The sequence below is a fragment of the Apium graveolens genome, chromosome 3 (genome assembly GCF_009905375.1).
Source record: "Apium graveolens cultivar Ventura chromosome 3, ASM990537v1, whole genome shotgun sequence".
Classification (NCBI taxonomy): Eukaryota; Viridiplantae; Streptophyta; class Magnoliopsida; order Apiales; family Apiaceae; genus Apium; species Apium graveolens.
Window position 1 is genome coordinate 82,220,830 of NC_133649.1, and position 18,567 is coordinate 82,239,396.

Below are 18,567 nucleotides of genomic sequence, written 5' to 3' on the forward strand. Positions count from 1 at the left end.
GAGACGAGGGAAAACTTGCGATAAAGGTCGAGTGAAGCTCCAGTTGCTCCTACCAGTCAGACCAGACCAGCCTTTCTCAAGGCAAGTGATTCATCTTGACCTTCGTATCTACTGCTAATAATTCATACATTGCTACAACTATCCCTGTCATTTGATATATTAAATCAAGCGTATCTTACGTTTATCTTTGAATCATATAGAAATGCCATGAACCCTCGAGTACGTATTGCAAGTAGTTCAAAAGTCTTATTCATGATAGTATACTAAACTAATTTGAATGCCATGATAAAGGAAAGGGTAGTTACCACTCTTAGTTGATTCTCTTGATTAACATGCTGATGATTCCTAAGTATTGATATCTCATCCTGATACTTGAACCCATATAGAACCTTACCTTGATACCTGAAAGCCAGATATTTATCAAAGTTGTCCCTAATTGATTGATACCCCTCTTTCTTATCCTAAAACTTGTCAATTCTGATATATCCTGAGCTAAAAATCATTTCTTCATACCTTAACACCCTTAGTATTCATGAAGCTTACATCCTTGAAAATCCAGCACTTGAACCTTGATGAGAAACCATTGCTTTAAGCCCAATTTGGTATTTCCCTTCATGATATCCAATAGCCTCACTAAATTCCCTTGTCCAAACTTTGATATATGAAAACCATTCAGTTACTTTAATAGAGTATAGTTTTGTGAATCATGGCCCTGAGATTTAATACCATATTTCCCGTATTTTGAGTTGATATATAATCCCTTGATAAAGATGTTTACTGTAAAAAGAGATTTTGTCTTAATTCGACATCAGTTTTTTTTGAAATGAATAAAATGTGGGTTTTCAGTCCCAAAGGGGGATAAATGTTTTCTTTGAATGGTGGATCTGGACTGAGACGTGAGTCCTTTCCACACTTATATTAGGCTTAAAAGTTGCCTAGGGATTCCCATTAATGTTTTAGAACCCAGCGAGGTTCGGGATTACTTCGCGGCTGATCACCGGCTGTAATCCGTAGCGTCCTAAAATGATTTTGATTAAGACATGATTTTTGAAATTTGTTTTGATACAAGTAAAAATGATGCCATTACCCAATGTTTTATCTCTCATTATCTCAGATTATGTCTTCCCATTGACATTCTTTAATTTATATCTCGATTTATGTTTTGTATCGTACTGTTAGCACTTGTTGAGCATTTGGCTCACTTCTTGCTTTACCCTGATATTACAGCTAGCAGCTATGGTTAGATTCAAGCAGACTGCCCGTAAGACCTGTGATGCTGATGCTTATGTTCGAGCTCAGGTAAAATAAGTAATAATAGTTTGTGTGAGGACTCGGTATTTAAAATCAGATGTAATAGTTGGTAGTGTTGGGCTGTTCCAAACCCTAAACTGTGAGATCTTGGAGTTGGTTGTGTATTCTTCTTTTAAAAATGTTGTAATAGTTATATTTAATTTGCTGTTTAAGTTGGGGGCGTGACATTGATTGTATTCTACACTGTATTCAACCCCTTCTACAGTGTTGTGTGACCTAACAAGTGGTATCAGAGATTATCTATTAACACTCATACAATAAAGATCCAAAACAATCATGTCTGAAGAAGCAGAAAATCCAACCAAGCCCGCCAAAACTGAAAAAACTCCAAAAACTCAAACCCATAGTCGATATGAGACTATCAGGGTTCCCATATTGAGACCTTCTGAGTATCCCATATGGAAAGTGAAGATGGCCATATTTCTGGAAGCTACAGATCCAGAATACCTTGACATAATTTATGAAGGACCACATAAGCCAACCAAGTTCTCTGTTGTAGTTGCAGATCAGCCAGCAAAGACCATACCAAAGGAGAAAAGTGAATACACAGCTGAAGATATCTCATCTATTGCCAAGGATGCAAAGGTAAGGCATTTGCTGCATAGTGCCATTGATAATGTCATGTCAAATAGGGTAATTCAATGCAAAACTGCAAAGGAGATATGGGATGCTTTGGAGACAAGGTGTCAAGGAACTGATGCAATCAAGAAAAAAAGGAGGACTATACTCACTCAAGAGTACGAGCACTTTGACTTAAAAAGTGATGAGTCATTAACCGACTTATATGACAACTTTGTCAAACTCTTGAATGATCTGTCACTAGTGGACAAGGAATATGACATTGAAGATTCAAATCTAAAATTCCTTTTAGCTCTTCCTGAAAGTTGGGATTTGAAAGCTACTATTATAAGAGATAACTATGCTCTTGATGAAATTTATGGAATGCTAAAGACTTATGAACTTGAGATGGATCAAAGAAGCAAGAGACATGTGAGAAAGTCAAGAACAGTTGCTCTTAATGCTGAGGAGGAATCCCCCAAAGTGGCTGTCTCAAAGAAAGGAAAATAAAAGGCTTTCATCATAGAGTCTGATTCAGAATCATCAAGTTCTGATGATGATGATTCAGAAACTGAAAGTCTACCTAAAGTAGATGCTGATGAAGAGATGATGAAGATGTGTGCTCTTATGGTGAAGGGTATCACAAAGATAGCCTACAGGAAATTCAAAAGGGGAAAGAAGTTTTCCAGGAAAGGAAGAAGTTCTAATAGGAAGGGTTTCTGGAAAATCTGAAGGAAAAGGAGGAAAGTCTGACAGAGGAGATTACTCAAATGTCAATTGCTACAACTATGGTGAGAAATACCACATATCTCCTGAAATCATTCCAGGTCCACGCATGTTGGAGATAGTTGTTATAAAATTGTTAGAAAGGAAAGAGTGACAAAGGCAAGACACTTGTCACAAAGAAGAAAAGCTGGACATACACCTCATATTCTGAAGATGAGGAGAACTATGCCTTGATGGCAAATGCTGATAGCAGTTCTGATGTTGCTGAGTTAAAGGTACCTCAAACAACTTATGCCTTTCATACTGATGATATTATTGAGTTGAGATTATATCTTAAAACCATGTTTATTAGCTATAGAGATGAAACTTTAACATGTGAAATATTAACTTCTGAAAATCTTGCTTTTAAAAAGAGGAATGATTATTTAGAAAAAGAGTTAGTTATGTTCCATCAAACTCAGAAGGATAGAGATGATGCTTTCTATGTGAGAGATGAAGTGCTAAAAATGAATAAATCTCTAAAAACTGAGTTAAAAAAGGAGAGAGAGATTATCATGACTTGGACTAACTCTGGCTGAACAACTCAGAATATACTAAGTAGTGAGAACTGGAAAGAGGGCTTAGGTTATGGAGATGAGAAAAGTGAAAAAGGAACTGAACAAGTTAAGCTAATTATTGTTAAACAGACTACTAAGACAAAGGTAAATCCTGTTAAATTTGTAACTGAAACTGTAAAGTCTAATTCTGAAAAGATGAAAGAAGTTGAGACATAAGTGATAGCAGAGTCAACTTCTGACAAATTAGAACAGGATAAACCAACTGCAGTTAACATAGGCTTAATGACACAGAAGCAGCTTAAACATAAGCTGAAAGAGATTACCAGTGTAAACAAGGTAAATGAAGCTAGGAAAAATAGGAATGGAAAGGAAGGTGTGAATAAAAGCAACAATTATATGCATGTTCCTAATGCTCCTAGAAAGAAATGCTATAACTGTGGAAATTCTAACCATCTGGCTTTTTTTGCAGGAAGAATAAGAATATAAACTCCCTACCTTCTAAGTCAGGAGTTAAGAGTCAGTTTATTAGGTTTAAGCCACAAAATCCTTGTTTTCATTGTGGTAGTGTGTGACATTCCATTTATACTTATAAGGAATATCATAGTTTGTACTATGATTATTATCAGATAAAACCTTCTTTGAAGAAAGTTACTTTAATTCCTTCTAGTGTAAAGTATGATGCAAAGTCTGATAATGTTAATACTGATAAGAAAATTGTTAACATAAACTCTGATATTAAATCAACTGCAAATGTTAATAAACTTAAAAAGGCCAAAGGATCCAAGCAACAGGAAGAACATCCTAGTTCTGGATAATGGATGTTCAGGACATATGACTGAAAATAAAGCCCTGCTATCAGACTTTATGGAGAAAGCTGGACCAGGAGTTTCTTATGGAGATGGCAACATTGGGAAAACTTGGCAAGATCAATCTTGGGAATGTCATCATTGAATCAGTAGCTCTAGTCTCAGGACTTAAACACAATCTGTTGAGTATAAGTCAAATCTGTAACAGAGGTTATCATGTGGATTTCTTTGAAGAACACTGTGAAGTTATAAGTAATTCAACAGGCAAAGTGGTTCTGAAAGGATATAGGCATGGTAACATTTATGAAGCCAGACTTTCAACAAGTACTGATGGTTCTACAATCTATCTGTTGAGTAGAGCATCAATCGAAGAAAGCTGGAATTGGCACAAGAAACTCTCTCATTTAAATTTCAACAATATAAATGAGCTTGTAAAGAAAGATCTTGTGAGAGGACTGCCAAAAACAGTATTTGCTCCTGATGGCCTTTGTGATTCATGTTAGAAGGCAAAACAAAGAAAATCTTCTTTCAAGAGCAAAACTGAGTCATCAATTCTTGAGCCTTATCACCTACTGCATGTTGATCTATTTGGTCCAGTCAATGTCATGTCTATTGTAAAGAAGAAATATGCTATGGTTATAGTGGATGAGTTCACAAGGTACACATGGGTGTACTTCTTGCACAAGAAGACTGAAACTGCATCTACCCTAACTGATCATGTCAGACAGTTGGATAAATTGATCAAAGATTCTGTTAAAATCATAAGGAGTGATAATGGCACCGAGTTCAAGAATTCAATCATGGAAGAGTTCTGCAAAAATCATGGAATCAAACAGGAATTTTCTGCACCTGGAATTCCACAGCAAAATGGAGTTGTAGAAAGAAAGAACAGGACTCCCATTGAAGCTGCACGAACAATGCTTGATGAAGCAAAGCTACCAACCTATTTTTGGGCTGAAGCTGTGCAGACTGCTTGTTTTACACAAAATGCAACACTCATAAACAAGCATGAAAAAACATGTAACACCCCCAGATCCGGGGTCGGGGATCCGGGTCGTCACGAGTTCCATTTCCCTTAATAACACCCAATCTTAATAATTACTCAACTACTCTGTACTGTGACCCCACTATAAACACACACACCACACGTTATAGTCTCAGAGATGAATATCCAAAAAAATAATCACAAGTCATTTTATTCCACAATTATATGCCAATACACCTTAAACAGGTTTCTGAATAAATTTACATTTCTTTGCCATTATTACAATTCATAAATATACATAATCTGATACATCAAAAGTTAAAAGCCTAGCCTATTGGTAGTTCCTACCTCAGCTATGGCGGCATCAGTGCTTCTAGAAAACTGCGGAACGTCTCCTAACCTCTTGCGAATCGGGAGCTTGGTCCGGTTCATCTTGTCTATCTGATGTTGTGTGATGAAAGAAGAAAGCAAGGGTGAGCAGCAAGCCCACCAAAATAATATGTATAATGATTAATAGTATATGAGCCTTCTCTTAGTACTCATGAAAGTCTTGGTCAAAAGAAATGAACCAAGTTGATATCTTAATGCGATGAAGTCGCAAAATATTCAGTATATATATATACATATATACTTTTCAAAATATTGGAAGTCCTATTCCATGCATAATATACACAAAGTCCCAGTGTATAACTGTATAAAAAAATATCGTTGCAAGGTGATCTCATATATCTAAACTTGTCTCAATGTTTTTCTGAAAGTCTTTGTCATGCATAAGATAATCATTTACTTGATATAAGTTTAAAAGATGAAGTTACAAGATACTCCAATATACTTATATCTTTTCCAAATACTACTTGAACTACCACCGTTCAAGTTATAATTAGTTCAAAAGTTCATCACATAGATGAGACTACAAGATAATACTTGAATAGATTCAACCTTTAAAATATCATCAAAATAAAATGAAGTTATGAGATACTTCATTTGATGTAAACATCATTTTGAAAACTTGACCCTGCCAACACTCAACAATCGCCCAACCGTAGCCTTTCTATCGAAGTGCTCTGGGTAGTGTTGCAGAAATTATCCAATTGGATGATGAACTCATTACGGGAGTTTGCCGCGCCAGGAAGACCACTTACGATGATCAGTCGTAGTAGTACAACCCCACCATTTTCTACATGTAGAGGAGAACCTGTTGGATTTACTTGTCAACCGAACACTGAACTCCTAAGGAATGGACCGCCTTAGCGGAACTTCCAGGCCATTTGGGCCAATATAATAAGGCTGGGCCGGCGCTACTCGGCCACTTACGCCACTCCTAGTTCAGATGAAATCCATGACTCTGAAACGTAAAGCTCGTCCCCACTTTCCCCAAGTAGAAACTTGTTGATACGGCTCCACCAAGAGGTCGTATCTATTTGGAAAGGAGAACTCACCGATATTTCCCAGGCGATGCCTGTTAATGGATTAACTTATTCCAAGAATTTTACTTCCCGAGTGTTGGGTAAGTAATCAATTCATTTAACAAAACAGCAACCTTGTTGCGAATATAAAACACACCACAGAGCCGGATCCCTCAGGTTTTGAGCGAGTATTTAAATCCCCTTCGAAAGGAGGATCTTAAATATATAAAAAAATGAGTTTTGGGATCCGCTCTAACTTTTAAAAATCATTTTGAAGACTCGCAAAACATTTTTAAGAATGTTTGGAGTGAAGCTGATTTAATGAAGTAAATCAGTCCCCAGAATATTTAGAAAATGACTGAATATTATTATTTAAATAATATTCCCATAAAGAATAATCTTTATAAAAATAATTGAAGTAGAAGTATTAAAACTTATACTTGAAACGAGTATTAAATAACCAAAGATATACTTATATGAAAGTATTATCTTTATTTGAATAATCGAAAATAAGTTTGATTATTGACACCTTATTCTTTAATAAAATAAAGAATATACCTCAGCAAATAATCGGAGTCATAGATCCTCAAATGAATATTCAAATAATATTCATTAAATAATATAAACTGAGTCATAAGCCCTCGAATGAATATTCAAATAATATTCAATAAATAATATAAAAGAGTCATAAGCCCTCGAATGAATATTCAAATAATATTCAGATAAATAAATAAAAGGAGTCATAAGCCCTCGAATGAATATTCAAATAATATTCAGATAAATAAATAAAAGGAGTCATAAGCCCTCGAATGAATATTCAAATAATATTCAGATAAATAAATAAAAGGAGTCATAAGCCCTCGAATGAATATTCAAATAATATTCAGATAAATAAATAAAAGGAGTCATAAGCCCTCGAATGAATATTCAAATAATATTCAGATAAATAAATAAAAGGAGTCATAAGTCCCCGAATGAATATTCAAAATAATATTCATTTAATATAAAGGAGTCATACGCCTTCGAATAATATTCAAAATAATATTCAATAATAAAATAAAGTTAAAGTTATCGAATAAACCTTATTCGATTAATAGTTTTAAAAACTATATCCATATATATATATATATATATATATATATAATATACTCGGGAACATCGACTCCCGGTTTAGAAATATGTTCACCTTTTATCCCCTATACTAAGGGTATACGCAACTACTTGCTTATTTCTAGCATAGGTATTATGCAACTATAAGCATTGAAATCAACTTATAGATAACCAGATTATGAAACAGACATGCATATATACCATATCAGCATGCTCCAATATATCGCAAAATTTGCTAATAACAATCATGCAATATCACAAGATAATGCATATACATATATTTACATCACAACAACAGTATAACGGGTAGAAAACTTGCCTGAGCGACTGGGGGTTACGAATGGCTCGGGACGAGTCTGGTAACCTATAAGCAACAAGTAAGTTGGAATTAAACCAAAGTCACTTGTAAATCTATACTCTAACCGACTCAGACTCTAACGCTCGTTTTGCGCTTAACGATTTACTTAAGTCGCTCGAGTACCCTCGGCTCCACCATTTTTAATAATTTACCCATTACGAGTTTTAAGGCGATTCTTTCGCGAGTGTCTTATCAACTTCCTAACACACTCTACATAAATGTTTCATGCTCCAATTAGTCATTTAAGGGCCTTAACCAAGGTTTCAAAGTAAGGCGAGGGGTAAAGTTTCATTCGCGAAACGCCGTTACTTGAAACGGTCGTTTCTCCTAAACCGTGCATCGGAATCGAACGAACTACATATCAAAACGAAGCTCGTAACATGAGCTATCTAAACATGGAGTGGTCATAATCTAGCAGGGGGTCCTCGGGTCCTAATGTTATGCACAAAACAGTCTAAAGAAAATCGGACGTTACGACAGCTATGTTTACGCGATTACCAATATTTATACCACTCCAATTCTTTACCAATTCACTACAAACCACCCAACCATCATCAATAAATCAAACACAACTTATATCAAGGCAAAGTCAGTCCATAATCTCAAGGTTTTCCAACTTATTCAACCGCAAACATGATCTACTAACCATAACTTAAGATTCATTAACCATTAACCAAGATTCATATCCAAAATCACCACAAATCCAACCAAACTATCTAACATACATGGATCTTGCTATACATACATGGATATTTCTATATATACATTAATCCATCCATAAACTCATCAAAACTCAAAGTTCAAACTATAAGTTAAAGGTGAAAGTTGTTTATACCTCCTTGAAGCTTCCTAACACAACCCAAGAGCTTTGAATGCCTAAAAGAACCTTGATCCTTGCTTGTATAACCTTAATCTTTCATAAAAATTCAAGAAAACTAAAGTTATTTCTTGAAGGTTACTATTCACCATCTTCTTCCTTGATTTATTGGAAGAGATTGTGAAGGAATTAGGAGCTTAAACTTATAGCATATCCATATCTATGTACAAGGAAGCTTAGATAATTACCTTGTGATTTAACAATGCTTGGAACTTGATTTTTGAAATTCTTGCCCTTGAAAAAGATGAAAAGCCGAGAGCAAGATGATGAGAATGAAATGATTTTGTGTTTTTTTTGATTTGTTTGGCTTAGCTTGGTTGTTTTTTGTTTTGTTTTTGGTTAATTACCTTAATAACCTTATATTTGTGTGGTTATAAACCAACCACACCTCCTCCTTTCCTATGTCATGCTTACATCACATTGCTATGTCATCCTCCCTTCCTTGTCCTCTTCTCATTGGCTGGGTGACATCACTTCCTCTAATCCCTTTGCTTAACTTCCTAATTGTTTGCCTAATGACCGTTGATCTGTTATACGGTTCGCTTAACTTTCGTTTTCGTTTATCGTTTGAGGGATCATACCCGGGATCTTATTACTTAGGTTCCCTTAACCTTTCTCAATATATTATATTCCTTTTATGATCCTCTCCTATAATCCTTTAATTTAAATCCTTTTTATCCTGTTACCTTATACTCAATTCTCTCCGTATCTAGTGGATTTCCGGGAAAAATCAAAGTGTTCGGATTTGGATTCTGACGATCTTTACATACACTTATATCCCATATAAAGTACTAATAAAATCTCAGAATATCCATATCAGAACCCCTACATAGTGTGGCATGAAAAGTTTTCTCATTCAGCAAAAACACTATTCATAAGGGTTTCAAAAATTTTCCAAAAATTGGGGTTATTACAGTCTCCCCTCCTTAAAAGGATTCCGTCCCGGAATCAGATAGAAATGAATAGGGATACTTTCTTAGTATTGCACTTTCTAACTCTCAAGTCAATTTTCCCACATTGTGGTTCTACCATCAAACTCTGACTAGTTTGATAACCCTTCTCCTAAGCACTTGTCCCTTTTCGATCTATAACCCTTTCTGGTTGCTCCATATAGGTTACGTCGGGTTGCATATCTATGCGCTCATATGCCTCTATTTATCTGGCATCTGAATTACACTTCCTTAACATTGATACATGAAACACGTTACGACCTGCTACATGTTCGGGGTTAGGGCTAGCTCATATGCTAACTTCCCAAACGTCTTAATATATCCAAGGGTCCAACAAATTGTAGTCTTAGCTTTCCTTTCTTTCCGAACCTCATTAATCCTTTCCAAGGGATACCTATAACATTACTAGGTCCCCTATTTCATACTCTTTATCCTTTCGTGTCAAATCAACATACTTATCATGTCCATCTTGGGCTACTACCAGCCGTCCTCTGATTAGATCTATCATATCCTTGGTCCTTTGGACTACTGCGGGTCCGAGCATCTTGCGCTCTACAACTTCATCCTAACATAAGGGAGATCGACATTGTCTTCCCTCAAGGATCTCATAAGGCGACATCTCGATAATGACATGTGATCTATTGTCGTAAGATAACTCAATCCGAATTAAGTGATCATTCCAAATTCTTTCAAGTCTATTGCACAGACTATCATTATTGCTTTTAGCATTAGAGCTTCTGCTTCTCAATACCCATTCTTTTCCAGTTCGTAATCGCTACTACCTTCCGTTCCTAATATTATACTGGTTATACTTTTGCTCGTTAGCGTTCTATAACCTTTTAATAACCACGTCAACCTTAGTATCACGAATGTGTTTCCATTCCGAATACTACCACAACTTTATTACTCCTTTTTCAGCTGTTTCTATTTTCGAAAGCTTAATCCTTCATATAGAAGTAAAAGAATTTATTGAGAGATCACTATGATCATGAACACTTGTTATATCGCATAGTTAGTACAGAAGGTGGCCAGCCTTTAGTACTTGACAAGCAATTAAACAATAGATGGTATCCTACTAGGCTTCTATCACACAGATAGATAGTCATTCGGCAATACCTCCCCTTTCTGGAAGGGTTGTTCTTCTCAGCTTACATGAAATGAAAAGAAGAGAAAAGAACGAATTGAAGAGAATTGTATATATGAAAAAAATATACTGCCACAAAATATCTGGCTTGGAACCTACCTCTGAACTATAGAGGTTTGTCATAGGAGAACAAAACATATATGTATTTATATCAACATCAAGTATTATAGCATCGCATTTCACATGCCTAAATATTTTCGCCATTCCGTCCATCATTCTTTGGACCCATGCTCTTCCTCGAGCTTATACACAATCACCTTTGAAACTCCCTCGATATCGAAAATCGAATCTGGGATCTCATTCTAGACCTCATCGTTACTAGAATCCATTTCTATACCGCAACCTTCTTCGTATGGGTAATACTACTCTTTATCGATAAGAAGGAATAAATATATCATAGGTAGATTATCGACTTAATTAGTCTATCAATGATAACTTATACACTACCACGACCCGATTAGTGGTACTTAATCTCAACATCCATTCCAATACAACTCTCACGGTTGTAATCAGCTCATTACTCACAGAATCATTGTTGCATTACTATGGTCCACTACTAACCTAGTGTCGTCATTCACATTCCATGAAATCTTAATATCTAACCATACGGAGTCCATACATGTCGTATAGAATACTTCTAAGGAGTTAACATAATCACTGTCATGACTGACTCTCAATCATAATTAGAACATCTTTTATCTTAAGTCCTAATTGCCCTGAACAATTTCGACCATTACTGGTTCGATCCATACTTTCTCGTGGTTTAACACGTGCCCCACTTGGCATTATTATAATTACGTCATATTTCCTTTATCCACATTTCTATTCTTGAGAATTTTGAATATTACCTTTTTCCTTGTAAAACCTCTAAGGTTATCCTTAAATCCTTCATCAGGTACACCCTAGGCACAGGGCATATCAAAATACCATTTACTATTACTAGAACCATTGTCTATAAACTTCTGAAAAATTTCTCCACTGATCCTTAAAGGTTGTTATTACCTTAATCCTTTCCAATTCATACTGTCAAATTTCATACTATCCCTATTAAGGGTGAAATGCCAACCTTTATGCGTTCCCCTAGGATTCATTTTAAGTTACCGTTGTTCTATCCTTAATTCCACCTTTAAAAGGTACCTGCATCCTTCCATGGATAAATCAAGTCATATATCCCTAATAAGGGTGTCTTATTCAATCATTCCCACCTCGATAGTATATGTCTAATTTCACAATAACATCTGTATTCAAAATAGGGTCAATCAATATGGCCTCCATAAGATAACAATGGTTATCCGCTTGTCTTGCCTAATTTGGTAACGATAACAAGGATGTTCTGGAAGATATTGGTCGTGTTCAACGTGAACTTCTTCTTAATAATTCCTTATTTACTTTTGTTGTTTATCTCAACAGTCACCTCAATGTTGGGATATCTTTCATACCTGGCGTCTCCCTTTCTGGGTATCAAGCCACCGGTCTTACACTTCACATTCTTGAAGGTCACTTCCTTCATCCAATTTTCCTAATTTCTTACTTCCTTGTCTCCTCAGTCTATCCGCGTCTCATTATTTATCCTTCAAACTATCTCAAGTTTTCCTCAAATCCTCCCAACTTACAGGGGATAAAATATATGTATCTCTTATGCCTTCTCCCAACAATTTTAACTCATGGTGAATCACCCTCATCCTGACGATTACATACTTTTTCTATTTCTATTGCTACGAGTCTTTAGGGTTTCCTCATACCCAATTCCTTTATCATTCCTCAAACTCTATTGCCTTTATATTCCTTTCCACTTCAGTTTCTTTTTATTTTCCTTTCTCTTATCGTTATTTCATGGACCAACACAACATAAACATTGATTTCAAACATCCCGTCATTCTGGATTCGTGTCCTCAGAACGAATCTTGACAACTTTTACAACTTAGATTCATAATTTATCATACTCGTCTGCCTTTGTTCTAGCTCCAAAGCTTTTACACTATCTCCTTATCTTTGGGAATTACTTTCCCGAAAACAATTGACTGAACTTAAATCAGTTTATTCTAACCTCTGGCTCCGTGCCTTTCTTGGTCTTTCACCAGCGGGTGGTCTCTCTCTTAGGAGGGTAAGTGACAAAACAGTCTTTTGTGGTTCATCAATCATTTAGAATCTCAAATGATTCCTCTATTTCCTTTAGCCAGGCTCTTGCCTCGACTGGGTCAGCTTGTTCCTTGGAACTCTGAGAGCTTAGCGACTTAGAGGTCCTGAAAGAATTTCACACCACATTGTTTCCTCAAGGTGGTGGTTGGGGATAATAGTCTAAGTTTTGTCTAGACAGGTCCATGAATTGCCGTATAGGAGTACCGTCTCGGGTCTCCTTTCCTTACTCGACTTTCTGTTTCCTTAGTATGAAATGTTTCATCCTACTCCCCATAATTGGGGTCATCTTTTAATTTAAAATCCTCATTTTCCACTTCATCATGTTATGGGTTCCTTTTTGTCTTGGTGGCAACCTCCCTGACTATCACGTTCAGGGTTTGCTCTAACTCTTATTCCTCAAACTAGCTTTCATCTAAGATTTCATCTTTAAGCTCTTAAACATTTGGAACCCAAATTCTATGGGAATACCTCATTATTCCCTTATCATCTCTCTCGGTATTAATCTCATATCTATTTGTTGGCTCTCTGCCTTCATTCATCACTTTTACTGGCACAATATGTTCTTTTCCAATAATTCGGGCTGTATTGCTATCTCAAACAACTTTTCGGTACCGGCTCCGGTTACCTTCACTACTATTTCCATTTTCTCAAAATCTCTTATAAACTCTCCAAAAGACATTATCATCTTGAGTCTCTCCTTTTTACTAAGGGCATCAGCCACCATATTGGCTTTCCCCGAATGATAAAGAATCTCCCAATCATAATTCTTGATTAGCTCTAACCGCCTCCTCTGGCGTATGTTGAGCTCTTTCTACGTAAAAATGTACTAGAGCACTTATGGCTTAGGTAATTCTCGCACTTCTCTCCATACAAGTAGTGCCTCCAATCTTTAGGGTAAACTATTGCCACGAGCCTAAGCTCATGAGCGGGGATATCGAATTTCATACTACCTTAATTGTCTTGACATGTACGCGATTACCTTACCGTGCTGCATAAGCACGCACCCTAAGCCCTTGTGCGAAGCGTCACTACACTTCACAAAATCTCCTTTTCCATCCGGCAACGCCAGCATAGGGGCCATCACCAACCTCTGCTTCAGTTTTTGAAAGCTGTTCTCGCATTTCTCTGTCCATTCGAACTTCTCAGTCTTACGAGTAAGCCGCGTTAAAGGGGCTACTATCTTTACAACTTGAACGAACCTCCGGTAGTGACCGGCCAATCCTACCTCTGGTAGTCGACCAAACCATGGTCATCAATTCATCAGTGGTCCTTTATCCAATCCTGTCAGGATCCTCCATGGGATCCTCCTCAACAACTATCCCTTCTAGGACAACATCCTCAACCGCTACATCCTCAATATCAATATCATCCGGTCCTGCATTAGGACACTCTATCGGATCCACAATCCGATCTCCAATTAGTAATAAAATATCATCGCGATGTTGTTCCTCAACTTCAGGGTTCGGAGTCCCGCTACCATATACGATAACGAACTACGCTTCTATCGCTACATTTATAAGGGTTCCCATAAGGGTTTTAACTGTCAGTACTACGTTAGGTAGTCCGACTATGAACTTGGCAAGAGTTCTTATTATCTTAGTGAACTTATTATCTTAACGTCCCATCATCTCTGAGGTTTATAACGCTTAGCTCTGATACCATTTCTGTAACACCCCCAGATCCGGGGTCGGGGATCCGGGTCGTCACGAGTTCCATTTCCCTTAATAACACCCAATCTTAATAATTACTCAACTACTCTGTACTGTGACCCCACTATAAACACACACACCACACGTTATAGTCTCAGAGATGAATATCCAAAAAAATAATCACAAGTCATTTTATTCCACAATTATATGCCAATACACCTTAAACAGGTTTCTGAATAAATTTACATTTCTTTGCCATTATTACAATTCATAAATATACATAATCTGATACATCAAAAGTTGAAAGCCTAGCCTATTGGTAGTTCCTACCTCAGCTATGGCGGCATCAGTGCTTCTAGAAAACTGCGGAACGTCTCCTAACCTCTTGCGAATCGGGAGCTTGGTCCGGTTCATCTTGTCTATCTGATGTTGTGTGATGAAAGAAGAAAGCAAGGGTGAGCAGCAAGCCCACCAAAATAATATGTATAATGATTAATAGTATATGAGCCTTCTCTTAGTACTCATGAAAGTCTTGGTCAAAAGAAATGAACCAAGTTGATATCTTAATGCGATGAAGTCGCAAAATATTCAGTATATATATATATATACATATATACTTTTCAAAATATTGGAAGTCCTCTTCCATGCATAATATACACAAAGTCCCAGTGTATAACTGTATAAAAAAATATCGTTGCAAGGTGATCTCATATATCTAACCTTGTCTCAATGTTTTTCTGAAAGTCTTTGTCATGCATAAGATAATCATTTACTTGATATAAGTTTAAAAGATGAAGTTACAAGATACTCCAATATACTTATATCTTTTCCAAATACTACTTGAACTACCACCGTTCAAGTTATAATTAGTTCAAAAGTTCATCACATAGATGAGACTACAAGATAATACTTGAATAGATTCAACCTTTAAAATATCATCAAAATAAAATGAAGTTATGAGATACTTCATTTGATGTAAACATCATTTTGAAAACTTGACCCTGCCAACACTCAACAATCGCCCAACCGTAGCCTTTCTATCGAAGTGCTCTGGGTAGTGTTGCAGAAATTATCCAATTGGATGATGAACTCATTACGGGAGTTTGCCGCGCCAGGAAGACCACTTACGATGATCAGTCGTAGTAGTACAACCCCACCATTTTCTACATGTAGAGGAGAACCTGTCGGATTTACTTGTCAACCGAACACTGAACTCCTAAGGAATGGACCGCCTTAGCGGAACTTCCAGGCCATTTGGGCCAATATAATAAGGCTGGGCCGGCGCTACTCGGCCACTTACGCCACTCCTAGTTCAGATGAAATCCATGACTCTGAAACGTAAAGCTCGTCCCCACTTTCCCCAAGTAGAAACTTGTTGATACGGCTCCACCAAGAGGTCGTATCTATTTGGAAAGGAGAACTCACCGATATTTCCCAGGCGATGCCTGTTAATGGATTAACTTATTCCAAGAATTTTACTTCCCGAGTGTTGGGTAAGTAATCAATTCATTTAACAAAACAGCAACCTTGTTGCGAATATAAAACACACCACAGAGCCGGATCCCTCAGGTTTTGAGCGAGTATTTAAATCCCCTTCGAAAGGAGGATCTTAAATATATAAAAAAATGAGTTTTGGGATCCGCTCTAACTTTTAAAAATCATTTTGAAGACTCGCAAAACATTTTTAAGAATGTTTGGAGTGAAGCTGATTTAATGAAGTAAATCAGTCCCCAGAATATTTAGAAAATGACTGAATATTATTATTTAAATAATATTCCCATAAAGAATAATCTTTATAAAAATAATTGAAGTAGAAGTATTAAAACTTATACTTGAAACGAGTATTAAATAACCAAAGATATACTTATATGAAAGTATTATCTTTATTTGAATAATCGAAAATAAGTTTGATTATTGACACCTTATTCTTTAATAAAATAAAGAATATACCTCAGCAAATAATCGGAGTCATAGATCCTCAAATGAATATTCAAATAATATTCATTAAATAATATAAACTGAGTCATAAGCCCTCGAATGAATATTCAAATAATATTCAATAAATAATATAAAAGAGTCATAAGCCCTCGAATGAATATTCAAATAATATTCAGATAAATAAATAAAAGGAGCCATAAGCCCTCGAATGAATATTCAAATAATATTCAGATAAATAAATAAAAGGAGTCATAAGCCCTCGAATGAATATTCAAATAATATTCAGATAAATAAATAAAAGGAGTCATAAGCCCTCGAATGAATATTCAAATAATATTCAGATAAATAAATAAAAGGAGTCATAAGCCCTCGAATGAATATTCAAATAATATTCAGATAAATAAATAAAAGGAGTCATAAGTCCCCGAATGAATATTCAAAATAATATTCATTTAATATAAAGGAGTCATACGCCTTCGAATAATATTCAAAATAATATTCAATAATAAAATAAAGTTAAAGTTATCGAATAAACCTTATTCGATTAATAGTTTTAAAAACTATATCCATATATATATATATATATATAATATACTCGGGAACATCGACTCCCGGTTTAGAAATATGTTCACCTTTTATCCCCTATACTAAGGGTATACGCAACTACTTGCTTATTTCTAGCATAGGTATTATGCAACTATAAGCATTGAAATCAACTTATAGATAACCAGATTATGAAACAGACATGCATATATACCATATCAGCATGCTCCAATATATCGCAAAATTTGCTAATAACAATCATGCAATATCACAAGATAATGCATATACATATATTTACATCACAACAACAGTATAACGGGTAGAAAACTTGCCTGAGCGACTGGGGGTTACGAATGGCTCGGGACGAGTCTGGTAACCTATAAGCAACAAGTAAGTTGGAATTAAACCAAAGTCACTTGTAAATCTATACTCTAACCGACTCAGACTCTAACGCTCGTTTTGCGCTTAACGATTTACTTAAGTCGCTCGAGTACCCTCGGCTCCACCATTTTTAATAATTTACCCATTACGAGTTTTAAGGCGATTCTTTCGCGAGTGTCTTATCAACTTCCTAACACACTCTACATAAATGTTTCATGCTCCAATTAGTCATTTAAGGGCCTTAACCAAGGTTTCAAAGTAAGGCGAGGGGTAAAGTTTCATTCGCGAAACGCCGTTACTTGAAACGGTCGTTTCTCCTAAACCGTGCATCGGAATCGAACGAACTACATATCAAAACGAAGCTCGTAACATGAGCTATCTAAACATGGCAGTGGTCATAATCTAGCAGGGGGTCCTCGGGTCCTAATGTTATGCACAAAACAGTCTAAAGAAAATCGGACGTTACGACGGCTATGTTTACGCGATTACCAATATTTATACCACTCCAATTCTTTACCAATTCACTACAAACCACCCAACCATCATCAATACATCAAACACAACTTATATCAAGGCAAAGTCAGTCCATAATCTCAAGGTTTTCCAACTTATTCAACCACAAACATGATCTACTAACCATAACTTAAGATTCATTAACCATTAACCAAGATTCATATCCAAAATCACCACAAATCCAACCAAACTATCTAACATACATGGATCTTGCTATACATACATGGATATTTCTATATATACATTAATCCATCCATAAACTCATCAAAACTCAAAGTTCAAACTATAAGTTAAAGGTGAAAGTTGTTTATACCTCCTTGAAGCTTCCTAACACAACCCAAGAGCTTTGAATGCCTAAAAGAACCTTGATCCTTGCTTGTATAACCTTAATCTTTCATAAAAATTCAAGAAAACTAAAGTTATTTCTTGAAGGTTACTATTCACCATCTTCTTCCTTGATTTATTGGAAGAGATTGTGAAGGAATTAGGAGCTTAAACTTATAGCATATCCATATCTATGTACAAGGAAGCTTAGATAATTACCTTGTGATTTAACAATGCTTGGAACTTGATTTTTGAAATTCTTGCCCTTGAAAAAGATGAAAAGCCGAGAGCA